This window comes from Aquarana catesbeiana, linkage group LG06 (assembly GCF_042186555.1).
Source record: "Aquarana catesbeiana isolate 2022-GZ linkage group LG06, ASM4218655v1, whole genome shotgun sequence".
Taxonomy (NCBI): domain Eukaryota; kingdom Metazoa; phylum Chordata; class Amphibia; order Anura; family Ranidae; genus Aquarana; species Aquarana catesbeiana.
In genome coordinates, this window is record NC_133329.1 from 80,637,305 (window position 1) to 80,664,939 (window position 27,635).

General features: G+C 43.4%; 1 protein-coding gene across 2 annotated transcripts in view; it reads right to left on the minus strand.

Moving 5' to 3' along the window:
- RAI1 (retinoic acid induced 1) overlaps positions 1-27,635 on the minus strand; it is a 256,999-nt gene that overhangs the window by 107,784 nt on the left and 121,580 nt on the right. Inside the window, exon 2 of one of the 2 annotated variants that reach the window (XM_073636302.1) lies at positions 25,897-26,092. The exons of the other annotated variant lie outside the window; for it this stretch is intronic. The gene's annotated coding sequence lies outside the window, so the exon portion shown is untranslated. The remainder of the gene's footprint in view (positions 1-25,896; positions 26,093-27,635) is intronic. 2 annotated transcript variants of the gene reach the window in all.

The window sequence follows — 27,635 nt, forward strand, 5'->3', positions numbered from 1 at the left end:
GAAATAGCTATTTTCGGGGTTTTGTTTCTGGTTTTTAATCCACTGAAGACATCTGCTTTTGCTTTTTTCCCACAACAAAGGCCATTAAAATCTCTATTTTTATCAGTAAGACTATAATTTTTAAATGTTATTAAAGCAGACCTATATATCAAAGTATATACCTCCCAACATTATGAGAAACAGGGATATCTTTTAGTACAAGAAATTTAGGCAAAAGATGCATGACCCGACACACCCTCAGACCACAAAGAATTCATGACCACAAATGATCAGATCAACCTAATGATGACAATTTTCTCCTCTATATCAGATTTTGAAGATAACAAACACAGTCTTTTAAAGTTATATGTGAACCCTTACCTTGAAAAAAAAAAATCTAGTTTAAAATAGAAATGAAAGGCCCAAAAATTGAAAATATACACTATATTACCAAAGGTATTGGTGTGCCTGCCTTTGTACATGAATGGCATCCCAGTCTTAGTCCTCAGGGTTCAATATTGAGTTGGCCCACCCTTTGCGGCTATAACAGCTTCAACTCTTCTGGGAAGGCCGTCCACAAGGTTTAGGAGTGTGTCTATGGGAATGTTTGACCATTCTTCCAGAAGCGCATTTGTGAGGTCAGGCACTGATGTTGGACGCGAAAGCCTGGTTCGCAGTCTACGCTCTAATTCATGCCAAAGGTGTTCTATCGGGTTGAAGTCAGGATTGTGTGGAGGCCAGTCAAGTTCCTCCACCCCAAATTTGCTCATCCATGTCTTTATGGACCTTGCTTTGTGCACTGGTCCAAATCATTTGGTGGAGGGGGGATTATGGTGTGGGGTTGTTTTTCAGGGGTTGGGCTTGGCCCCTTAGTTCCAGTGAAGGGAACTCTTAAGGTGTCAGCATACCAAGACATTTTGCACCCCAAACTCGCTCATCCATGTCTTTATGGACCTTGCTTTGTGCACTGGTGCGCAGTCATGTTGGAACAGGAAGGGGCCATCCCCAAACTATTCCCACAAAGTTGGGAGCATGAAATTGTCCAAAATGTCTTGGCATGCTGACGCCTTAAGGGTCCTTTCACACTGGGGCGGTTTGCAGGCGCTATTGCGCTAATAATAGCGCCTGCAAACCGACCCGAAAGTGCCGCTGCTTTCATTCCAGTGTGAAAGCCCCGAGGGCTTTCACACTGGAGCGATGCGCTGGCAGGACGGTAAAAAAAGTCCTGCCAGCAGCATCTTCGGAGCGGTGAAGGAGCGGAGTGTATAGCGCTCCTTTACCGCTCCTGCCCATTGAAATCAATGGGACAGCGCGGCTATACCGCCGGCAAAGCGCCTCTGCAGAGGCGCTTTGCGGTGGTATTTAACCCTTTCTCGGCCGCTAGCGGGGGGTAAAACTGCCCCGCTAGCGGCCAAATACCGACGGTAAAACGCCGCTAATAATAGCGGCGTTTTACCGCCGACGCCGCCCCCGCCCCAGTGTGAAAGGGCTCTAAGAGTTCCTTCCCATCACTGGAACTATGAGGCCAAGCCCAACCCCTGAAAAACAACCCCACACCATAATCCCCCCTCCACCAAATGATTTGGACCAGTGCACAAAGCAAGGCCCATAAAGACATGGATGAGCGAGTTTGGGGTGGAAGAACTTGACTGGCCTGCACAGTGTCCTGACCTCAACCCGATAAAACACCTTTGGCATGAATTAGAGCGGAGACTGCAAGCCAGACCTTCTCGTCCAACATCAGTGCCTGACCTCACAAATGCGCTTCTGGAAGAATGGTCAAACATTCCTATAGACACAATCCAAAAACTTGTGGGACTTCTCAGAAGAGCTGAAGCTGTTACAGCTACAAAGGGTGGGATAACTCAATATTGAACCCTACAAACTAAGACTGGGGTGCCATTAAAGTTCATGTGCGTGTAAAGGCAGGCGTCCCAATACATTTGACAATATAGCGTATATTCGAACCCTTACCTTGGAAAAAAACCTATTCAGTTTAAATTAGAAATGAGAGGCCAACAAATTGCATATATATATATATATATATATATATATATATATATATATACATACATAGACATACAGGATACCTATACACACACAAATTATAAATACTTTTTTTCTTATTTTTTATAAGTGATCACAATCTCTGTTCTCAGCTGCATAATGGGCTTAGAGAGCTAGGGGTGGAGAAACAGCAGCACTCTGATCTTCCCAGCAAATGGCTGTGTAGAGGGCCGTGTCAGCACAAGGTTGATCATTGGAGGACAGACAGACTGTTCTCTCAGCACAGCTAGAAAACTGACCACACTTAGATGGATGTGCCCCCATGCCTAGCATGGTCAGTTTGAAATAGGAAATCAGAGGGACTGGCAGAACACCAGTTATTTTACACAAAGGAAGCAAAACAAAGAGAAAATGATACTTTTTAACACAGGTACATGGTACAACAGACACATCTCAGTAATATAAAATGTTGGGGTAATATATTTTTATAGGCGAGATGGAAAATTTTGCTAGCGATATAGAATTTGTACAGATCATCAGACAAAAAAAAAAGATAGTTGAGGAGGGACCGACAGTGATTGGCTTGTTCTGCAGCCAAGGCACTGGCTATGTGACCGCCTATTTCATCTTGTGTTTAAAGCGGAAGCTAAGAACTGTCCAGTGGTCAGAAAGAATAATTTGTCATTTCCCCCGAGGACAGCCAGGGATTCTATAATAAAAACACAAAATTCAAACCTGTCTATGTTCTTTTGACTTAGGGGCACGTGGACCCCAAAAAATGTGCTTTTCTTTATAAAAAGTCTTTAACCACTTGCTGACCGCCCTATTGCACTTTTACTGCTACAGGGAGGCAGCTGTACCCAGGATCACGTATATATAGATATATATAAGTGATCCTGCACTTCCACCTGTAGGGGGCGCGCGGGCCGCTTCTGCTGTGATAATTGACAACAGAAGCCGATCTGCCGGTGCCAGGGACTCGATATCCTCCGATACCCAGTGATCGTTGGTAACACACAGAGAACCGAGTAAACAAGGCTTATTTCAGTTTTGACAGGGGGGGGGGGGGGGACGATCCTGTGTCTTTGCAAAGCAGAAACTAGAATCGATCTCTTCCCTGAAAAGCAGCACACAGTACACACAAACACTGGTTAGGCACACAGTTAACCCTTTGATCGCCCCTAGATGTTTAACCCCTTCCCAGCTAGTGTCATTAGTACAGTGACAGTGCATATTTTTAGCGCTGATCACTGTATTAGTGTCACTGGTTCCCGCAAAGTGTCAGTTAGTATCCGATAGTCCGCTGCAATATCGCAGTCCCGCTATAAGTCACCGATCGCCACCATTACTAATATAAAAAAAATATATAATAAAAATTTCTAAAATATATGCCATAGTTTGTAGGCACAGTAACATTCGCGTAAACCAATCAATATACGCTTATTGGTATTTTTTTTTATCAAAAACATGTAGCAGAATACATATTGGCCTAAATTTATGAAGAAATATGATTTTTTTATATTATTTTATTGGATATGTTTTATAGCAGAAAATAAAAAATATTTTTTTTTTTTTCAAAATTGTCGCACTTTTTTTTTGTAGTGCAAAATATTAAAAAAAAAAAAAAAAATCGCAGAGGTGATCAAATGCCACCAAAACAAAGCTCTATATGTGGGGAAAATTACATAAATTGTATTTGTGTACAGTGTCGCATGACCGCGCAATTGTCAGTTAAATTAATGCAGTGCCGTATCTCCAAAAATGGCCTGGTCATGAAGGTGGGGGTAAATCTTCTGGAGGTCAATTGGTTAATGTTTAAGACTATAAAGTAATAAAGGATCGAAGCCAAATGCTAAACATACTACATACAACATGTTACAATTTTACTGGGCAATCCCCTTTAATTCTACCAGCATCTATGTAGTGTTAGCACTTGCTTGAATGGAACATTTGGGTGGACCCTCATAATAGCCAGTTTTGGTAAATCTAAGGGAGATTGTACAATCAGATGGTAATTTCCACGGCCAGCTTCAGGGCAGACACCATTAGATGCCAGCTATTACCACTATTACCCAACGGCAATTTGTTTTTGCCCTTTAAACGTTTTAATAAGAGCGCAGGTTCAGTTAAGGTTCTGCTGACATTTCGATGAAATAGTACTCAGCGGAGCCCTCCTTAAAGTGCGTTCTGCGCAGAGATTTATCTCTTGGGCATCCCCCACCCCCTCCCCTCTTTCTCTTTTAACTTTACATCTCGCCTTCTTCTTTGCAGAGGTGATGCGGGAACAGCTCAATCAAGATCTAATAATTTTTAATTAATGTGTGGATCATTTCGCTGATGTCCTTGGCCACCAGAAGTAATCAGAGCCAGGAAGGATTCTGCTTGATGGAGAGAACAGAACACTTACACGCTGCCAGTACTCTGTGAAGTGAACGCCTGCCCCGGGGGGGATAAAAATACTTATCGTCCTCTTCCTACTTTCCAATCATACAACTTATTTTTGGCCTGGTAAAAAGAGAATTTGTAGCCTTTCTGGAATGGAATGACTTTTTTTTTTTCATCTATTTGTGACTAAGATCAAAGGGACTAAGATTAAAGCGAACCTGTGCCCGGACTATGGATATTCAGACCTTTACATATTTTTTACTACACTGACTTCTGTAGCCGCGGGCACTGCGGAGCAATTCATCTTTAAAGTTCAGAGCAGAAGTCCTGAACTTGGTCAAGTTCTTCTCTAAGCTAGTCTGCTCCCCTTTCAGCAGTTACTAAGCAGCTCGCCTACCCTTTACATCTACTTGTGACTAAGATCAAAGGGATGAAGATTAAAGTGAACCTGTGCCCAGACTATGGATATTCAAATCTTTACATATTCTTTACTACACTGACTTCTGTAGCCGCAGGCACTGCGGAGCGATTCATCTTCAAAGCTCAGAGCAGAAGCCATGAACTTGGTCAAGCTCTTCTCTTAAGCTACTCTGCTGCCCTTTTAGCAGCTCACCTACCCTTCCTCCTCCTTCTCAGCAGTGACTATCAGCTTCCCTTTCTGCCTCCTCCCAGCAGAAACTCTGCAGCTCAGCTCACCCGCCTCCCATCCGAAGCAGTGACAAAGCAAACTCAGCTCACCCTGCTGTTCCCTCTGGGCACTGACTCAGCAGTTGGGCTTCCCCTGCTTTCCCCTCTCAACAGTAACTCAGCAGCCTTCCAATGTAAACCCGGAGTAGGAGCTCTGAGAGGAGGCAGCAGATAGAGCTGAGCTGCTGAGAGTCACTGCTGGCAAATTGGAGCAGGGGGAGCTAAGCTGCTTAAAGTGATTGTAAGCCTTCGTTTTTTTTTTTAAATAACAAACATATCATACTTACCTTCACTGTGCAGTTCGTTTTGCACAGTGTGGCCCCCGAACCTCGTCTTCTGGGGTCCCCCGGCGGCGCATCGGTAAACCCCCTGGGAGAAGCGCATTCCCTGGGGGTTACCTTGCGGGCGCGCTCCCGAGTCCAGCATTTGCGTGCATAGACACAAAATGCCAGACTCTGCCCCCCCCGGCACCCGTGTCATTGGATTTGATTGACAGCAGTGGGAGCCAAAGGCTGCTCTGCTATCAATCTATCCAATCAAGAGCCGAGAACCCCGGGCAGAGACGGCTTGGGGGGGATTGGGGGCCGGTCAGTGTCAGAGGTTTTTTCACCTTAATGCATAGGATGCATTAAGGTGAAAAAACACGAGGGTTCGGAAAGGATCACACTACTGTAATGTGACTTTGATGTGATTTACAGTGCAATTATGTGGTAGGACTTTGCTTATTCTATGGGACCAACTCGCACTGTAAGTTGCACCAAAGTAGCGCAGGAACCTTTTCCAAAATCAAACTATTCTGAGTCGCATTGATTAGAATGGGCACCGTTGAAAACAATTACATTTCCCTTATCATGCCATTCTCAAGTCACATCAGAAGTTGCACTAGTGTGAACCAGGCCTAAAAAAGAACTTTAACCACTTTGCTGCTTACACTGTGAATTTTAGGGATGAATTGCTCCACAGTGCCTGCAGCTACAGGGGTGAATGAGGGTTTGTTTTAAAGCTCATTTACTGTATGTTATTAATATATAAATACTTGAACGTCTATAGGAGGGGTCTCCAAACTTTCAAAACAAAGGGCCAGATTACTGTTCTTCAAACTTTAGGGGGACAGGACTGTGGCCATCAGGATTAGAAAATGTTCCAGCATCAGTGGGAGTAAAAAATGCCTTTGCTTTGGTCTCAGTGAGAGGACTTGTGCCCCATCGATTATGTTATTAGGAAAAATTTGGCTCTATCACTCGTGTCATTGGGAGGAGCTGTGCTCCATCATTTGTTTCATTGGGAGGAATGATGCCCTATTGTTGCTGTCTCTAGGAGAACCTGTGCTCCATCGTGGGTGTCATTGGGAGGAATAGTGCCCCATCGTTGGTTTAATTGGGCCTCATCATTGGTGTCATTGGGCCCCATCATTGGTGTCATTGGGCCCCATCATTGGTGTAATTGGGGGAATTGTGCCCCATTTTTGGTGTCATTGGGAGGAATTGTGCATCACCACTGGTGTCACTGTGAGGAACTGTGCCTCTTCGCTGGTGTCAGTGAATAATATAGTGCCCAAAGGGTCACATTCGGCTCCCAGGCCATAGCTTGGAGACCAATGGTCTATAGCCTGGCCACAGGTTCACTTTAATGGACATCTGTTCTAGAAGGAAACCACGAGCCATCAGAATTCCTGATTTGCATGCTTGTTCTGGGCTAGACTCCGGTAGTGCAGCTGTCAGAGGACTGCCACGACCACCAGGTAAGCTGCATAAAATCAATAGACTGGCGTAATAGAATTACCAATCATTTTTTATCTGACGCAACACAGCTCCTGGAGTGAGGCAGTGAAGGTTTCTATGTTTCTCCACTGTCACATGAGATTGAACCTGGTATAACGTTTCAACTGCCAACTGTAATTACAACAAGGAGACATGACTGACCCTAGTCATGATAACACCATGGTTTTCCCCACAAAAGTCAATTCGACTTTCACTTTCATTCAGTAACCACCAGAAAAAACAAAAGCCAGAATCTGATTGGTTCCTATGGGTGACGTCTCCATTTCCTGCTCTATAGGGACATTATAATGTCTCCCTATTGAGCTTTTGTTCTTCACATCCTCCTTTGAAGATCTGCCAAACACGTAGGACAAGGATCATGGCAGAGGACCATCCAGAATTCATATGAGAGGTTTAAAATTAATTTTTAAACCTCCATTAAGAAAGTGGAATTAGCCTTTAAGGATGAGTGGAAATAGCCTATAAGTGGGTGACATTTACAGCCCAAGTTCTTGTAACGCATTCACGGTCCATTCTCCAACTTATTTAATTACTTTTCCTTTCCCTATTTCCCAATTCTTCATTTTTATCTTGTCCATTTTCTTTGTGTCCATGGGTGAGCTACACATAGACCTATCCCTGTTGAATAAAATGGCTGTGGGTCATTACACCCTCACCATGGGCCTTTATTATAATAATAGGCACACTCTCACCTAAGACGAAAAGCATGCAATCCATTTTATTACTGATACATGATGCCTTCCCTTAACATCACAATGCTGTAAAAACCAAAGGCACCTTGGCACACAGATTTAATATATGGGGTAGAATTGTAGTCTGGAGATGAAAATGTGGACTGTGAAAAAATATAAAATACTCAAATATAAAATATATAATAATTATGCTATCACAGCAAGCAAGGGTAGACAACCCTTTCAGAGGTTGAGATCTACCTGGACAATATGGAGGAAATCAAAGATCCCCAGGCTGGGAGGAAGGGGGCGACGCCATTTGAAAAAAAAAAAACAACAACTATCATCCCCCAATAAAAAGATGGCATGAAGAACACATAGTATGTCACAGTATTATCCTCTGCCCCCTCCCTTCACACACCCCCCCCAGTGTCCGCTGCCCCCTTCACATCATCCCCTCCCCCACTGAAGAGTCTTATGCCCCCTTCACATCACCCCACCCCACTGTAGCGTCTTCTGCCCCCCCTCCCACACATCAGGACTGGCAAAGCAGGAACATGTTTGCGATCTACCTGTCGGCTTCCCACGGTCAACGGGTAGATCGCGATCAACGGGTTGCCGACACCCAGTACATAGATATTTGTTTACCTGTATACAGCAGAGAGCAGTTTCTCAATCTATACAGGCTGGCACAGCACCTACCTGGTACTTAATTCAGAGTAAGATGGGCAATTTTGATGGTATTGGGAGAGTCTGGTAAATATTCACTAAGCATACAGGAAATAAGGAGTGCCAAAGCAATAAATTAAAATTAAAAATTAAAAAACCTAGTATATTTATTTTTCAAGGAAAAAAAAAAAAAAAAAACTCAACACGTTTTCGGGGGGTTCTGAGTGGGTCACTTTGTCAGGGCTTATTTTAGCCCTGATGAAGGGGGCCCAGCCTTGAAACGCGTTGGTTAGTCTCTTCAGATTTTTATAATGAAACAACAACACTTAGTCTGTCAACGATGGATTTCTTTATCAAATTCCTTGCAGTGCCCTCTAGATATACCATTGTTTGTGAGAGCTGCCTATCCACAGTACAGAGTCCACTCTGAACTGTGAGATCCAACTGATTTTGGATCAAGCCTTACCTACCTACCCTTTCCATATTATTAATTAGGCATCAGTTTCACACAGACCCTTATCTTCCCATGTCTGTCCCTGATGCTGCAAGGAGTGTTGGAAGATACAGTAGAAAAAATACAGAAATAGGCTCATAAAATCCGCCACCTTGAATAGATTATAGCAATGTATAACATTTATACCTTTTAATGGCCTAATTTAGTTGAGCATTTTTTTTTAAACATATGCCTACCTAAATAACACATTAGTGGAATGCAATCACACCCTTAAAGTGTCACTAAACCCACATCATAAAAAAACTATCAATAAATTGTATATTACATGCTGTTCATTCTCACTCAAGTCACTGAGATTCGCTTTCTGTATTCTGCAAAAAACCTGGTTGATCTTGCTGCTCTCTGTCTCCCCCTTCTGTCCATGTCCACAATGCAGCTAGGGATTTTGCAAAGCAGTGTTGACAGCTCTGCACATGCTCAGTTTTCAGTGAGTTTCTTATGCTGAGCATTTCCTCCCCATCACATCTGAGCAGCCCATGTGACTATAGAGTCACACATGTGGGTATATACACAGTGTAAATGGCAGCCAACTCCCTCCCTCCCTCTTTCATGCCCACTAATCAGCTAAACACAATGGGGGTGGGATATTACATGTAGATTGATAGAGGCTTCGCCACCCTCCTATTCTAAGACATAGGCTGGAGGGGTGTGACACCACTAGAAATCGGCCAACCGAAATAAAAAAAAAAATAAAAATAAAGATTTAAATTTAAATATATATTTGTATGACAATTTAAAACAGTTATTTTATATTCATTATTTTTACTCTGTATTCCAAAGGCTGTTTTTTTTTTTTTTTTTTTTTAACATGTGACCAGCAGCAGCAGAGGATTAGTAGCTCCTCCTGCTTATATTTTTCTACAGACAGGTTGGGAAAGATCCGGGTCATGTGACAGCTGTATATCGAATAGGAAAAAGGTGTTTTTTTTTTTTTTAATGAAATAATAACAGTGCCATCATCTATATACAGAAATAAAAGGGAGAATGTAAATTAAACAGTGTGTGTTTGGTATCACTTTAACTGTTTTTTTTTATGATTTTATCAGCACATGTGAATTAATGCCTTTTTTTTATTTATGCACTTTATTTTTCCTTTTTTGCAATTTTTTTGACCTCGCTTTTGCTTTGGCACGTAACGGTTAAACCACCGTCTGCACCTCCAGCCCATTAATGTGTCATGGTATAAATTAGAAGTGATCCCTCTAACTGGTCTTTAATGACACGCAGAGACGTATTAAGCGTCCCTCTCCGCGACTGATCAAATTAAAAGGGAATCAAGGAATCCTATGAGAAAAAAATAATAAAAAAATCAGCTCTACCCTTTTGTAGCCAAATATCAATTGGCAAATAACTCTATAAAGCACTACTTGCAGACTGGCCGCATAACACAACCCCGTTGTAATTTCAGGATTAAAGCTTTTTTCTGTGAAAGAAATGCTTATGAGGGGGACATGCAACTGAAGATACCGCTGCAGCGGGCAATGGAGGAAGCAGAGCATAGCGTGGCCTTTTAAAATGGCAGGTAATATGGGGTTACTAAGCGTGGGCAATATTAATCCATCCAAGCTGTGGAGGGAAGACAAGCGCCATCCTTCTCTACAAGCCAGCAAATCGCAATCTCCTGCAACCATTGCAGGCGGCTTTGTAACTATATTATAGTAGAGGGTACAATTGCTACAGGGCCCAGAAACACAGGGGTCCAGGACTGTCTGATTACACATTGATTCATGCAGGTAGCAACAGTATGTATATTAAAAAAAAAAAAAAAGCATTACCATAAAATGAATGTAAAGTATATACAGTCCAGGAACCTGCTATGAAATTCAGTATGACTAGAGCAAATATCCTTAGGGTTGAGATGAAAGAATTGGAGAGATAGAGGGTCCCTTAACACTTTGCTATTGGGCTCTGACTGCAGATGATGCCATGCAGATCATCCCAAATTAATCTTGTTTAGACATTAAGGTATCAAAGGGTATGTAAACCCCAACAAAGAACTTCTCAAAATTGATCTCTTTTGATATATTAAAGAAGAATTCCAGATAAGAATATTTTATATAGTTATATTGATCCAGCTTGGACCAATGTAAACTAAGCATATACCACACTTATGGGATCCCTCTAGAGCAGGGTTTCTCAACCAGGGTTCCATGGAACCCTAGGGTTCCCCCAGAGGTTGCTAGGGGTTCGTTGAGCAAGGACCAATTTCTGCCTTTCACATAAGCTCCCACTGATCTTTTTAGCTATCTGTAAGGGGGTAATTCTTCCCAATGACCACAAGTGTAAGGAGCATTCCTTCCAGTGTCCATCACACTAATGTATCCTGAGATGTAGATGCAGTAACTTTTAGCAGGGGTTCCCTGAGACCGGAAAGTAACTTCAAGGGTTCCTCTGTGTTAAAAAGGTTGACAATGGCTGCTCTAGAAGCTGGAAATCACTGTAGTGGACACCACTATCCCAGTGATCTCCACTAGATTCCATGTCCAATGCCAAACGGTTGCCTGCTTAGCACAGGTGCTATTCAGAAAATCCTTTGCATTTTCTCAATGAATGCAAAGCGATCACCGATTGGACAGGTGGAAAGGTTGGGCATTGACATCTACGCTCTCCACCCAATCCAATCAGAGCATGCTTTGCATTCACTGAGAAATTGCAAAGTATTCTTTGACTGGTGTCCGTGACAAGCAGGAGACCTCCTGTGTTTAGAATGCAGCAGGGCAACCACTCGGCACTGAACTCAGAAGTTAGTTGAGATAACGGTAGTAACCATGCTTACTAAACTGCTTAGAATATCATAGAGCAAGGTAGTAAACCGCAAGCCACATAAAGAGCAATCCTGTGCATCAAAGACGTGACAGCAGCCTCGGTCTATCTTCGTCCTGGTCACGCAACCCCACGCAGTTCATCATGGAGGTCTTACGGTGCCTATTACAGTGATTTCTAGCTTCCTCAGGTATAGTTTATGCATAGTTAAATCAGCTCAAGCTGGACCAATGTAACTGTGCAAAAATGTCCACATCTTCCTGAATTCTTCCTCAACTCTAGAACTGAAAGCGTTTTGTTATATGTTTAAGTGCAAAAAATACCTGTTGATCCCCCCCCCAGAAATCTAGTGAGCTGAGAACTTCCTGTGCTGACTATTCCGAGTTAACATTGTTTCCACTATCTATGTGGACCACAGGACTCTTTCTCTTGAGGATATGTTAGGGTTACATACACCTGAAAGCCCATCTCCAGGATCATAGTCGTTTTTCCTAGAGTTGGGTATTAAATGTATGATTCAGACTAGATGTGTTGCATAGAATATATTCTCAAGGATGAGAGATTTTAGGGGGTTCCATAAGGAGTTGTAGACCTTAAGAGGCCTGCTAACAAGTAATATTCCGTATGCCACCGGCAACATCTGATTGTCTCCCGGATTTAAGCCTAGAACAAAAGCTGGGCAAAGATAGCTGTACTGAAAAATGATAAGGGTTAAAGACAGGGTTCATCATTTTAATTACTGACTCCTCAAAATTAGACAGGTTCTCTTGTTATTCAGATTTAGTCAGTGCCATTAGATAGCAATATGCAGCCAGATCCTTGCCAATCATGTGGCAGATTTAAGCACTGCTCACTAGGATTACATCATTGTTGGGCTGTTCCTTAGAAGGCCGTAATGGGCACTTTCATTTGTTGGATGGCTTTCTTCTTCATAGAGAAAAGGGAACAAACTACTTCCTATGTGTGCACCACCACCAACAAATCAGACACAATACTGTGATAGGCCCATGGCAGTATGGCAGTGCATTGGACAGACATGAGCAGCCCTTGTTCTTGTTAAGACACCAGTCTGTACATTGCAAACCGAGTAATTCATGTGTGTCAGTAAAGAAAGTACCCAAATTTACGGTGTCCTGCCAAACAACGCCATGGACTGTACTTCCAAGTAACCAATCCAATCCCATTTTCATAGTACAACATGGAACACAAAATCTGGTTGCTCCAAGCCAGTGGTCTCCAAACTGCAGCTCATGGGTCGGGAATGGCCCTTTGCTTGCTTTTATCTGGCCCTTGGGGCAATATTCCTCCCACTGATATGAGGCACTATTCCTTCAACCGACACCAAAGATGGAGCACAATTCCATCCACTGATACAAGGCACTATTCCTTCCACTGATACCAGGAACTATACCTTTCACTGAGGCCACTGATGAGGTACTATTCCTCTCACTGACACCAAAGATTAAGTACTACCCTCCCACTGACAGCAGTGATGGGGCACTATTTCTTCCACTGACACCAACAATGAGGCACTATTCCCCCAACTGATTCCAATGAGGAGGTACTATTCCTCCCACTGAAACCAAAGATGGGGCACTATTCCTCCCACTGACACCAAAGATGGAGCACTATTCCTCCCACTGACACCAAAGATGCTATTCCCCCCTACTGACGTTAATGATGGGGCAGTATTCCTCCTCCCACTGACCACAGGCTCCGTGTAATTTTTTTCTAGTCCTACTGACCACCAAGCCTGAGGCATTGTTTACTCCCCACTGACTCTGGAGCATTTTCCACTTCCAATGACCACAGTCTGCCCTCCCCTAAAGTCTAAAGGACAGTAAAAAGATGGAGCACGATTCCATTCACTGATAAAAGACACTATTTCCTCCACTGACACTAATGATGAGGCACTATACATTTCATTCATACCAATGATGGGGCACTACTCCTCTCACTGACACCGACAGGGCATTATTCCTTGCACTGACACCAACAATGGGGCACTATTCCTTCTACTGACTCCAACAATGGGGTACTATTTCTCCCACTGACATTAAAGATGATGCACTATTCCTTCCTCTGACACCAACAATGGGGCACTATTCCTTGCATTGACACCAGTGATGGGACACTAGTCCTCTCACTGACACCAAAGATGGAGCACTATTACTCCTGCTGATACAAGGCACTAAATCTTCTACTGAAGCCAATGATGATGTGCGATTTCTGTACGATTTCTCCTACTGACACCAAAGATCAAACACTACCTCTTCCACTGACAGCAGTGATGGGACACTATTCCACTGAAATCAGTGATGGGACATTATTCCTTCCACTGACAGCAACAATGGGGTACTATTCCATGTACGGACACCAAATATGGGGCACTATTCCTCCCCACTGACATCAAATATGGGGCACTATTCCTCACACTGATACAAGGCACTATTCCTTCCATGTACACCAATGATGGGGCACTTTTCCTTCCTACTGACACCAAATATGGGGCACTACTTCTCACACTGATACAAGGCACTATTCCTTCCATGTACACCAATGATGGGGCACTTTTCCTCCCACTAACGCTAATGATGGGGCCACTATTCCTCCTCCTACTGATCACAGGCTCTATGAAATTTTTTCTAGTCCCACTGACCACCAAGTCTGAGGCATTGTTTATTCCCACTGTGACCACTACACTGGGGGATTTTCCACTCCCACTGGCCACAGTTTGCACCCCCTAAATGTTTGTAAACTGGTCCTTTGTTTAGAAAGTTTGGAGACCCCCTGATCTAAGCAACAATAATATATATTGCACCTTACCAGTCCTTCGATGCCGCGGCTGCTTTAGTTTTCTTTTTGTTCAGGCTAGTAAATTTTCTGCTAGTACAAAAATGTACTTGCTGTGCACTAAACTGAAACCTCAAACAAGTTATCTGCCTTCCAAGCTATCTTTTGTAAATGGCAGGCTGCCTCCCCCCTATGCAATGGAGAGGAGGTGGGGGGGGGGGGGGGGGTGTTTGTCGCCCAAACCAGAACAGCCTAGAGCAGTGATGGGGAACCTTGGCACCCCCAGATGTTTTGGCACTAAATTTCCCATGAAGCTCAGCTACACTGCAGAGTGCAGGAGCATCATGGGAAATGTAGTTCCAAAACATCTGGAGTGCCAAGGTTCGCCGTCACTGGCCTAGAGTGACAACGCTGCCCCTCCATAAATACAGTAGAGTGAATAAACGTGGTCAACCCAGTACAGGAGGTGTGTTACTGGCAGGACCACCACGTAATAGAAAACAGTGAAAAAGCCAGAAAAAAAGAAAACGAAAGGCAGCTGTCATATCTATAGAACGGTAAACTGCAATAAAGCACATTTTCGTGTTTAGATACGACTTATTTTGCGGTAGCGTGCATGGCCCGTGGGCCACATAACGGACAACCCAGGTTCTGTTTCATTCAAAATGGGAATATTAGCAGCTCCCTAATCTGTTGCTAGGATACGAGGCGTTTGACGAGGACAACTGACCCTGGGACATTCTATAGAAATTTTCGGAGTCCATCACGTGTCAGCACTGGGCAGCGGAGATGCTAATCTCTGCAGGATCAAGAGCGTTTGTACGTCTGCAGATGGCTGTCATAGAAAACCCGACGCCACGACCAGGCGCCCTGGGATTTAACCCCTTTGCTGCACGGACTTCATCTTTTATTTGTTGGTGGTGCAGCGGTAAACGAGACCCGCAAGCTGGAGGAATTAAAAAAAAAAAAAGGTAGCGATTTAGGAATTTATTTCAAATCCAAGCTGCGGATATACAGCGGAAGGTTTTACGCCTTTCATCTATTCTCAGCTACGCAGAAAAACAACATCCAAAGCCCGTCCATGGCTCCGGTTAGCAGGATGACTCAGTCTCAATCATAAAGGCTGCTGGGTTCGGGGGGGCTCCATAATCCACTAAAAATCCGGAGACAGACTATAAACTGTATACCTTATAGGAATAAAACGGATCCCATACTCCGGGACCAGAGTGTTATAAATGAGGGAGGAGAGCGAGAACTAAAGAGGGGAAAGGCTGCGGAGGTTGAAGGGATATAACAAGGGCTCTTGATCTGAAAGGGCAACATTTAACGACTGCAGCAGGGAATTTGTTAGATTCTGTTACCGGAAAAACCCCCTCCTGACTGCAGCTACCCCTCTCTCAGGGTATGCAACGCAGGGAAACAAAAATGAAGAACAGCAGCCAAAATACCAAGATGAAAAACACAAAAAAATAATAAAACCAGCTCTAGGTACAATAGAATGCTTCATTACAGAGATTTTCCCTTGCAGTACTGTTTTTCTGTCACTAGGTGTCTTCAGTCTGATGGAGAGCATAATTCAATGCACTTCCTCCTGAGCCCGAGTCGGCCTGAACCTGCTCCTAGCCTGTAATTGGATAGTGAATGGTGACGCAGCACAGTGATGACCTCTGTCACTCAGTTCTCTCCGATCAGAATGATTCTCATCAGCACACAAACCAGCTTCTTGTGCCGCTGCATCTTCCTACACTGCAGCCATGCTGTACAACAGGGGTCTCCAAACTTCATAAACAAAGGGCCAGTTTACAGTCCTTCAGACCTTAAGGGGGTTAGACCTTGGCCATCGGGAGTAGAAAACGCCTCGACATCAATGGGAGTAAACAATGCCCTATTTTTGGTGTCAGTGAGAGAAATTGTGCCCCTTCTTTGGTGTCATTGGGAGGAATCATGTCCAATTGTTGGTGTCATTGGGAGGAACTGTGCCCCATTGTTGGTTTCACTGGTAGGAATTGTGCCCTTTCGTTGGTGTCATTGGGAGGTATTGTGCACCATCTTAGGTGTCATTGGGAGGAATTGTGTCCCTTTGTTGGTGTCATTCGGAAGAATTGTGCCTTATCGTTGGTGTCATTGAGAGGAATTGTGTCCCATTCTGGGTGTCATTGGGAGGAATTGTGTCCCATTCTGGGTGTCATTGGGAGGAATTGTGTCCCATTCTGGGTGTCATTGGGAGGAATTGTGTCCCATTCTGTGTGTCATTGGGAGGAATTGTGTCCCATTCTTTGTGTCATTGGAAGGAATTGTGTCCCATTCTTGGTGTCATTGGGAGGAATTGTGTCCCATTCTTTGTGTCATTGGAAGGAATTGTGTCCCATTCTTTATGTCATTGGGAGGAATTATGTCCCATTCTTGGTGTCATTGGGAGGAATTGTGTCCCATTCTGGGTGTCATTGGGAGGAATTGTGTCCCATTCTTGGTGTCATTGGGAGGAATTGTGTCCCATTCTTGGTGTCATTGGGAGGAATTGTGTCCCATTCTTGGTGTCATTGGGAGGAATTGTGTCCCATTGTTGTTGTCACTGGTAGGAATTGTGCCCTATCACTGGTGTCATTGGGAGGAATTATGATCCATTGTTGGCATCAGTGGATAAAATAATGCCCCAAGGGCCAGATAAAAGCAAGCAAAGGGCCACATCCAGCCCCCAGGCCTGCAGTTTGGAGACCACTGCTGTACAAGAACTGCAGGAAGCATGCCACAAATCAAATTCAAGTACTTACGCTGCTTGTATTTAAAAATACACTTAGGACCCATTCATATCTTTGTGTTGCGGTAATGATCACGTTAACACACGGGTTGCAGCATAGAGAGACACCATGCATTAAATGCGTTGCAGAGCCATTCATTCTGAATGACACCCCAATGTGCTATAGCAATACACCCTAGTGTGTTGAGCTACAAGTTTTTTGAAATGTCTGATGTTCATTTTGGTGCAATGGCAGCTCAATTAAAGTGCTTACAAAAGTAGTAGCTTAATGCATTCTCTGCATTGGGGTAAAAAAAAAAAAACTTCTGTGTGCAGCTCCCCCACCCCAGCCTGATCCTTATCCAGTGCTGTGCCCAACAGCAGCAGCTCTCTCTTTCCTCAATGGAGATCGAGGCAGCAGCAAGAACCATTGGCTCCTGCTGCTGTGCATCACAGCCTGTGAGGAGAGAATGGGGGCGGGCCGAGCTGCACTTTGTGTGTGGCTTGCTATGGGGGCATTTAAAAGGGGGAGGAGCTAGGGGCGCCAGCAGGGGGAACCCACAAGAGAAGGATCGGGGCTGCTCTGTGCACAGAGCAGTTAAGTATATCATGTTTGTTATTAAAGAAAAAAACATCCTTTAGAATCACTTTAAAGCTGAACACCAGGTATGTTATTTTTCCTGCATAGTTACATTGGTCCAGCTTGGAATACACAAATTTCATCTTCGTGTATCACCAGAAGCTAGTCACTTCAGCTGGTATATGTAAGGGAAATAAAGTGAATCAGCCAGGGATATGTTGAACAAGGCCCCACCCCCCAAATTATTTGAAGAAAATGGAAAATGGAGTAAAGGGACTTTTAAGGTGCCTGAAACAATGAAAAACTATGTCATATATAGTAAAAATAGCAAATTTGTATTGAATATATTTGTTAAATTGCATGATCAGACCAATATTATTATTATTATTGTACTTGTATAGCGCCGTCAATTAAAACAGCGCTTTACATATACATTGTACATTCACATCGGTCCCTAACCTCAAGGAGCTTACAATCTAAGGTCCAATACATTGAAAAATGAAATATAACTACTGTACAGAAACGTAATTCTCGACACATTTCGCTAGAATATATAGCTTCTTCAGGAGACTCGTAATTGTCTGTGTACAGCGTATTCACTGCAATATATAAAGAAATACATAAGACAAGATATAGTATAATGGTGACAAATAAGGACTAAATCTTCTCAATCAATCATCTTAAAACAAGAAGAAAAACAAATTGTACAGACAAATTACACAGACAATTACGAACCTCCTGAAGAAGCTATATATTCTAGCGAAACATGTCGAACATTACATTTCTGTACAGTAGTTATATTTCATTTTTCAATGTATTGGTCTGATTACGCAATTTTAAATAGAAAGAAGATTGTCATATTTTTTTAATCAAATGTATTCAATAAAAAATTGCTATTTTTACTATATACATATATATATATATATATATATACATATATATATATATATATATATATACATAGTTTTTCATTGTTTCAGGCACCTTAAAAGTCCCTTTACTCCATTTTCTGGAATATGTAAGGGTTTAAAATCGCTTTATTATTTTTCTATGTTGAACGGTCTGGCAAAGAAAGCATTAAAGTGAACTAGTTGAGTTATAAAAAAGATTCAGCTTAAAGTTTGCTGCAATAGGGAAGATGGTATACTTGTGTTTGTGGTGGTCTAGGTCTCCTACCGATATGCTCCAGCACTGTAGTCTCCAGTCTCTCCAGCATTCGACACTTCCAGTTGTAGAATGCTAGTGTCCCCCACCCTGTCAACCCCCCCCCCTCCACCCCCACCCTCTGATCTATACATCACTACAGGATTTGAAGGGCCAGAGGCCTCTGACCTTTTATCCCCACTACACCACTGAAGTATCTAGGAATCTGCTGACCTCATGTCTGATGGGCATTTCAAATCCATGTACAATGCAGGAAAAGATGAGCCCAGAAAGCAGAAGCCCTTCCTAGCTGCCACAGCGAGTGTGCAGATCTATAAAATCAAGAGTATAGATCCGCCACCAAATTCCCACCGAGAAAGAAGAACTGCTTAGAGCCGTGTCACACATTTGCAACAGCTACAGACTCGTTCCCTAATTAGCATTTTTGTTGCTAGGAAAGACTAAATTGCAGTCAGTGAAAGGTTTGGGTTCAGAGCAATCCCAGCGACTCATAGCTGTCGCACAGCGACTATGAGCAGTGATTGGCGCTAGCTACAAATCACCAGCAACTCTGTATCCAGCTAAAAATTGAACAGAAAATGACATTTCAGGAGGTCCGTAGCTATTGAAAATCTCTGCTACAAAGTTGCTGGTTCGGCATGGCCCTTACAGGGGAGGTCAAAACCAATCAAAATTCTTTATAATAAGGTAATCCAGAAGGTAAAATCGTTTTGATTGCAAACCAATTTACGAAACAAAAACAAGACAGTGTGTTTCGTGGATCTGTGTTCCCTTCATCAGGGCTACAATGGAAAAATACATAGAGACAGTCAGGGCTACAATAAAACAATATGAATACAGAGTCAGTTCACAATGTATATATACAGTATACCTAAGTTTCTCGTGAGGGGCTTCAGGGTTTATGACTGATGTAGAGAAAGCAAACTTTTTGTTTGGACTGTCCCCGTTTTGTGGATGGTATACCAGTTGAACCTGGCCCCCTTAATATTTGGTGGAGAATGCGGGCAGCACCATAAAGAGAAAAGCAATGAGCTTGTAAAACAGCTCATATTGGTAAAAGCTAGACAGTAGGAGGTGAACCTCTTAACCAACTAGCACAGTGGTCTCCAAACTGTGGCCCAGGGGCCAGATGTGGCCCTTTACTTGCCCTTGGGGCACTATTCCTTCAATTGACACCAATGATGGGCCACCGTTGCTTCCACCAACATCACCGATGGGGCATTATTCCTCCTGCTGATACCAACAATGGGGCACTATTTCTCCCACTGATACCAACAATGTGGCACTATTCCTTCAACTGACATCAATAATGGGGCACTATTCCTCCCACTCATACCAACAAAGGGGGACAATTCCTTCCAGGAAAGCCAACAATGGCGCATGGTTTACTCCCACTGGCCACAGTCTGGCCCCAATAAAGCTGGAAGGACAATAAAATGTGCTTAGAAAGATTGGAAGCCCCAGATCTAGCAGATGAAACAGCTGACCATAGCCCACCAGACTTCCTTAGAGTGAAATCAGCAAGTGAATATGTTTCCACAGCAGCAGACACAGGTCTTTAGGAAAGTGGATGGTGACGCAGGGGCCGACTTCTATAGCTCGACAGCTGGTGCAGAACACTCTTTGGCATTGTTGAGACGTGAACGTGAGAAGCTACCTGAGAAGAATGTGCTAGCACATTTTTTTAATTTTTTTTTTTTTTTTAACAGGGGAAGCCCTAAACGGCCTACTTTGACTTGAGACAACCCAAGCATGCCATGGAGTATCCTAAATTGAGGGGAGAAATCTTAACCAGGCTGTTTCTGAAGTATATGGTGTTGCCTGAACTTGATGGGGATGTTAACACCACTTTCTGGCCCTTTCTCATGTGTTAGGTGGTCATTTAGGGATAGAAAAAAAAGAAAAGATAATGGCCCAGTATTTACAAAGCAGTTTGGAGGAGTATTGTATATCATGTACTGAGTGTTAAATTAATGCACACCAACCACATTTTCTAAGTCCGCTGGTACCCTTGTCTACCTTCCTACTATCCAGAAGCAATTTCTCTCAAACACAATTAAATCATGGCTCCTCGTACCCAGAGATTTTGGCAGACCAAGGAACCCCTTTTTTGGCAAAGGTGAATAAGAAGCTGTCCTATTTGTTGAAAACTACTCACCTACACACTTCGGTGTACTACCCCAAAATTGATGAGCTTTTAGAACCATTTAACAGAACCTTGAAAGGTATGGTAAAATAAATTGGTAAAAAAGGATGGAAAGAGACTGGGGCTTCATTTTACCATACTTAAGCCAGTCATAGATGGTTCACATCTTGGCAGGGACCAGCCAAGATTTGAACCATGTATGGGCAGGGCTGATTGTACCCAAGTCGATCCATCAATCAGTTTGGGTACAACCAGCATGTTGGATTTTTAGGATTCGGTTATTGCTAGCGGATATAGCTGCTAGCAATAATTACCGTCTTCTCCTGGCAGGGATGGCTCCCCGCACCCTCATGAGAACACAAAAGCTCCGCGAGAGAGATTTGAGCAATTTTCTCTCCTGCAACCAAAGGTTGCAAGGAAAGAAAATCGTATCATCTATGGCCTGCCTTAATATTTTCAGTAAGTGAAGTGTCCCAATCGACCACAAGGTTTTCCCGTTTATGATTTTGTAAGGTCCCAGGGGACTCCTGGATATAGATTGGGAAATGCAGAAGCAAGAGGCTACACTTCATAAAAGTGTGATCAAACCCATTGCTCAGATGCAAGATAAGAAAGCAATAGTCATGCCCACAGTTCGGGAACATTAACAGCAAGTTCAAGAGGTGCAGGCCAGAGTTTAAAACAGTTCAGCTAAGAATGGACCCTTTTACCGGGAGACTTTGGGCATCTACTTTAGACTGTGTATATTTGGCAAAGTGGAAGGACCCTATAGAATCAGCGATGTTAAGTATACCACCCCAGAAGGCAAAAGCCCCTCTAAATATACCATATTAACCTAAAAAAAAGCCTGGAAAAATTAGGAGCCTTTTGTGGCTGTTTTCTGTATTACTGAATGAGCAATAAACATAAGCCCTCTGTGCCAAACCCCTACTATATGTATATAAAACACAATTCTGTCTTATAAACATTTGAATGGTATTAGCATATGCTATAATTTGTTGTTGTATAGTAAAATTTGGGTAAAAATTGGTATAAAAATTTGTGCAAAAATTGGTGTAAAAATTTGTGCAAAAATTTGTATAAATTTAAACATAAAAATGAAGTCCCTTCACGTGCAGCATCTCGCAAGGACTAAAATACCAGACCAGCTTTGGTATGGCAGACTCTTTTAAAATTGTCCACTGGCTTACGTTTTGGATCGACTGACTAGACAATTCTGCACTAGCCCTGCTCTAATCACTCTCCAAAGGGAACAGTCCTTGTAGAGCTGTACTGTACTATGCCTTCAATGACACCGTTAAAACAAACTGCAGCTGCCTAAATCTCCCTCTCTGACAGGGCTTGCACGGTTATGATAAAGGAGCCACTTAACGTGTCATCGGCGCATGACATCATTTTCCCTGTGCTCTCCGGCAGGGTGTCATGTGACTCCGTGTTTGGCCGTATCGCATGCATCAGTAAATTTGCTCTTAGCGTCTCTGTTGCACCAGATTAAATCACATTGCAATATGCTTTTATTCTAATGGACTTTGGATCCATTCTGGTTGCCAAGGTGAGCAATGGCATCCAGTCTCCTCTATTTGGTGCTGCCCTTTAAGCCCTTGTATCTCTGAGGAAGCTGCGTAAATAGTAGGTGACCATCAAATGAATTAAAAGGAGAGCTCCAAGAGTAGTAAAAACACACATTAATAACAAAAGGTATCCTTCTGGTTTAGGATTTGCCTTTGAAAAAAAAAATAGTATTGTTCCATAAAATTAGAACATCTACAGCTGCAAAGAAATCCGTCCAACAGCAAACCATTTAATACACATACTGCAGTTTCATTCAATAACAAACCCCTCTCATATTCAAACATATCTTAAAAAGGACCACAGAATCGGGCTTATGCCAGCATTTGAATAAGCATTCCTAATCAGTCATAATTGGGCAGGTTTATTTATGAGATATTTGACTTTGCCCCATTTAGATTTACTTACATTATCTGAAGATGGCTTTGAAGCTGAAAGGCTTCCTGAGGTCTCAAAGTTGCTACCCTGACTACTGACTAATCATGCCTGTGTTTCTCAAACCAGAGTGCCACGGCACCATAGGGTGCCATATGGGTTCCTCTGGGGTGCTGCAACCACAAGAAACAGTTTGCCCTGGATGAGGGGACTATAAAGGGAGCTCGGGAGCTCCGATGTGTTGGGGAGATGCTAATGTGATGGGGCCCTGACTCTGTGATAAGAAAGACTCTGTGATGATGGGAGGCCTCTGATGTATAGTGATCATTTTGATGTGATGGGAGGACTGAATGTGTGTGATGGCAAAGGGTGCTGGGTGTGTTGGAAGGTCTATTGGTGCTGGCCGCTGGGATAGATCTACTTTTGAGGGGGTGGGGTCTATTTTTTCTAATGGCTGGAGGGTCTGTTGATGCTGCCTTTTGGGGGTTCTATTATTGCCGGCAGGGATTTATTTTTGCGGGGGGGGGGGGGGGTAATTTTGTTGTGAGGGGGGTCTATTGTTTCTGGCTGCAGGCGATTTATTTTACTGCTTTTCTTGTTATCATTACCACATTCCGTATAAATTGCTTAGCACCACAAACTTATGCTTGGTTTTGTATTCTCTAAAAAGGGGTGGTACTGGGAGGTGGGTTGTGGGTGGAACCAAAGGATGGTATTCAGAGGTGGGTAGGGGGAGGAGACCAGGGGTGTCTCGGAAAAAGAAGGGAGTTCCTGCAAGTTTTCTTTGAGAAAAAGAGGCTGGGGGACTCTATTGTGAAGGGAAGTCCTCTGACATTATAGGGGCCTCTGACGTGAAGGGGGGCTTCTGATGTGATGGAGGACCTCTGGTGTGAATGGGACTTCTGATGGTTGTGTGCATCGTCCTAGGCTCAGGTTTCCCATTAGTAAGTAACATTTAAGTTACACATGCAGTCTCCAAGCTTCTAAATGTACATAGCAGCATCAATAACAGAGCCCTATGATTGAGTGGAATGTAAACTACAGAGCTCTCTTTTTTTTTTTCTTTTAACTCTCATACACAATGGTGGTCTGGGAAGCAGAATGTGCTATCACCACGAGGTCAGGCAACTGACACTTTGACAATGGTCAGATTTCATGTAGTCCAAGTCTGGCTTTCAGCTCCAAAATCTCCCTCGAGCTAAGTAAACCTAAATATGGAGGCATGTGTAATTCTTCTATGAGTAACCATGCACGGGTATTCTTTTTTTTCTAAAACAGAAATCTTATTTATAACCTTCAGTACACGTACTGCAGTAGCTCATAACCATGGAAAGAAAAAGCGGAACATCATAACCTGCTTTTATGTGACGTTACTGATGAATTTTGCTCCCAGTAGATGAAAGGGCAGCCCAGTCAATGCTGATATGTCAGTTTTGGGTGAATGCTGTTAGGCTGAATCACAAGCAGGCTTCTTATATTTTTTTTTTTATGGATTAGAGTGGTGAGAGTTCCCCACTGGAGATCACAGTTCTGCCCCATTCTGCCATGAAGTGACGCACAGGGAGTTTGACACTCCATAGATAATATAGACAACGGATGGGTGGACCTGACAAAACAGGTGTAGAGACTTAATTGATGGAGCCCCAAGGGATATAAAACCACCATGACTGATCAGCTCAACCCCTTGAGATCTCCCCAAAAGTGACGTACGGGATTTGGATTCCCTGACCCTTAAATTTACCCCCACTCACCGAAGAATTTAATAAGTCCAACACATCTGGATCCAGGTACTGCAGAGGTGTGCCCCCCCTCCCCTTAAATGAGAGTTCATACAAGTGCCAGACTCAGAAGAAAACTCAGCAATGGACATTGCGGAACGTTCCAAGAATCTCTCGCATGTGCGTATTACAGTATGTTTCTGTAGCAACACAATCTCACCTGCAAGGATCTTTCCTCCTGTCACTCATTTCTGACACCTTCCCTCAAAAAAAAAAAAAAAAGAAAAAACAGCCGACCGTTCAGAACAAGACAGCTTGATACCCAACTAATCTCCGCAGGAAGATTTCCAAGCAACTGCCCACATCCGCAGCTGCTAATCGCCAATCTACCTTAATGATCTTTCACCAGCCCTACATCAATAACAATGCACAACCAGTTATCGATGGACCAAGAGATTAACAAGGCTTATGCAATAAGGTGCTGTAAAGACCAATCAGGATCTGAGCAGTGCTGTTACCCACGGCAACCTGCGATGAGTAGTCAAAACAAGGAAGGATGACGGTCTTGTTGCTATGAGTTACTGTGCTCTGCACTTAACCTTAGTATTCACGTACCTGCTCAATGTTAGGGCTTCGGTTTCAAGGGGAAGGGGTGCCTTATATATTTAAAGCGAAAATGACTAATTACTATGCTTTAAAAATCTCTTCTATTCGCAGAACAAGTGCGTTCTCGTTAGTTTTGTGCATTAATCCCATTTACAGAAGGCTCTAAGTCTGGTAATGTCCAGTTTATGCATAATGTGCAGTTAAAAGGGCATACAATCTTAAAAAAAAAACTAAGTACAATAATATAAGTAAGCTGCTTTATTTTATAATAGCTGCATTTGTTAACAAGGTAGTATCAACCATCTACAGTATCTATGAATTTTGCACACTGCCAGACCCCAATGAACTAGAGACCTCAGACCTCTTTTTACCATCATAGGGCAGGTAACATCCTCGGGTCCTGTCCTTTTACATGCATCGCCAGTTGGGCACCTATAAAACTGACCACTTTCCCCAGCAGGAGTAAATTGGATAACTTGGATCCGCATCTACTAGAGCTGACTTTGTCCCCAACACAACAGACCGATCACCCCATATACTTTCTTAAGCCCCCTTTTTTTAATACGACAATAAGCAAAGTGCAGTAACCTACAGCAACCAATAATCAATCACTTTTCCTCATCCCGGATGACCCTTCAACCAGTGACCGGTTGCTACAGGCTACTGCACATTGTCAATGCCCTCTTTTGAGATGCTTTACCGAATATGGACATGGAACAAGAACCCCCTAGGACAATATAGCAATAGGGTACCTGGGTCGTTAGCTCTGTCCGCTTCTCTCTTAGGGCACGGTGACCAGGGTACGTCCTTAGGAGGCGAAGATGTGAAAAATGGCACCATTCGTATTTTTCATCCTCCTCAGCAAGCCTTCAAAGCCTTCTCAGCGGTGATTATTCACAAACCACTGGGGATGAGAGGTAATTAGGACCGTCCGCTGTAGCATCCAGCCTGAAAATGTAGAGGCAGAAGAAGGAGGGGTGTGAGAGCAGACAGCATTAGCAGGGAAGAGAGGGGAGGTGTGTGTGTGGTGGTGGTGGTGGTGGTGGTAGTAGGGGGGGGGGGGGTGTTTCATTGACAGTGTCTATTGAGACATCAGGTCGGGGGGTTCGAGATGTGCTTAGATGCTGCTGGCACGGCAGCCTTTGTTTGGGGAGTAGGTGGCGTGCCCCCCTTTCTTTCTCTCGCTCACTCTCTCGTGTGCGTTGCTTGTGTGTGCGCGCTGGATGAGTGTGCGGCTGCCTGTTTGTGCCAGGAATAGCAAGCAAGGAGCTCTGAAATGCCAACGACAGGGGTCAGGGAGAGACAGTTCAGCTATGCTCTTTGCTTGCTATCCTCAAGAGAGCCAAAGAGGAGGAGAGAGAGAGAGAGCAAAGCCAGGCTTCACTAGCCATGATCCATCAATAATACATCCTAAATTCTCTCTGCCATTAACTCTTCCAAGGTCACCTACGAGAAGGTGCAGAAATGATCGCCTGGAGCGGAGGTGATAGATCCTGAAGGATCACAGAGGCTTTTTTTTTTGGAGCTTGTATCAAAAGGTTCTATTTTAGAATATGGGGTCAGGCTACATGCACACAAGCTTCTATACCTTCCTTTTTTAGAACTAGTTTTTCATTTTTTTTTTTTTTTTTTAATGCAAGAAAGAAAAGCTTTCTAAAAATGTATTTTTCTACATACAGCGCTCAAACGCATAAAACCTAGACCTTTTCAAATCAGTCCTGGTCTCTGGAACCCAACAGAGAACATACATATTCCAGGAAGGCAGTATACCTGCTGGGGATTGAGCCCAGGACTGTGGCAAAGCAAGGCTGCAAATGCTAAGCACTCCACTGTGTTTGGTACATCTGCTTTTGCCTTTTTTGGGGCCTCTTTGGCCACATAAATATTGGCATGGAGTTCCGTTAAATGTTTTTTTTTTTGTGGTTTGCAAGCGAATAACCAGACAGGTTATGGTAAAGGTAGGGCTAAAAGGACGTTAAGGGTTCCTTTCATCCTGCTTACCATAATCTGTGTGGTTTTACTTTCTCGTAGCACCCCCCCAAGCCCTATTCTATGGAAGCCATGCACGGATGATGGCTAACAGCTGTATGCAGAATGGAATAAATGGCTCCATTATATGAGGCTTTATCAGTGCTGTAAACCAGCAGCACTGAAAGCACAGCTGGCCCAGGGACATAAGGGCCCCCCCCCCAATCACATTACTGCCCGCCAATCACTAACGCCTTAAGCAGCGGCCAGGGGTGTACACACACCGTAGCAGAAATTATAACCCCCCCCCCACCCCCTGTCGTTTTTTTGACAAGCACCCTTCAACCACTTGAAATGTAGAAGCCGGTGTTGAAAAAGGGCGTTACAACGCCTCCTCGCCCCCCTGTCAAATGCTCTCCGAATGTGGATCGCTCTTCAGAGACCGAAGCAAGTGTGAACAAGCCCTAAAAAGGAGTGATTTCCATGGCTTCTACCATTATATCATTACATGCAAAACAAACCC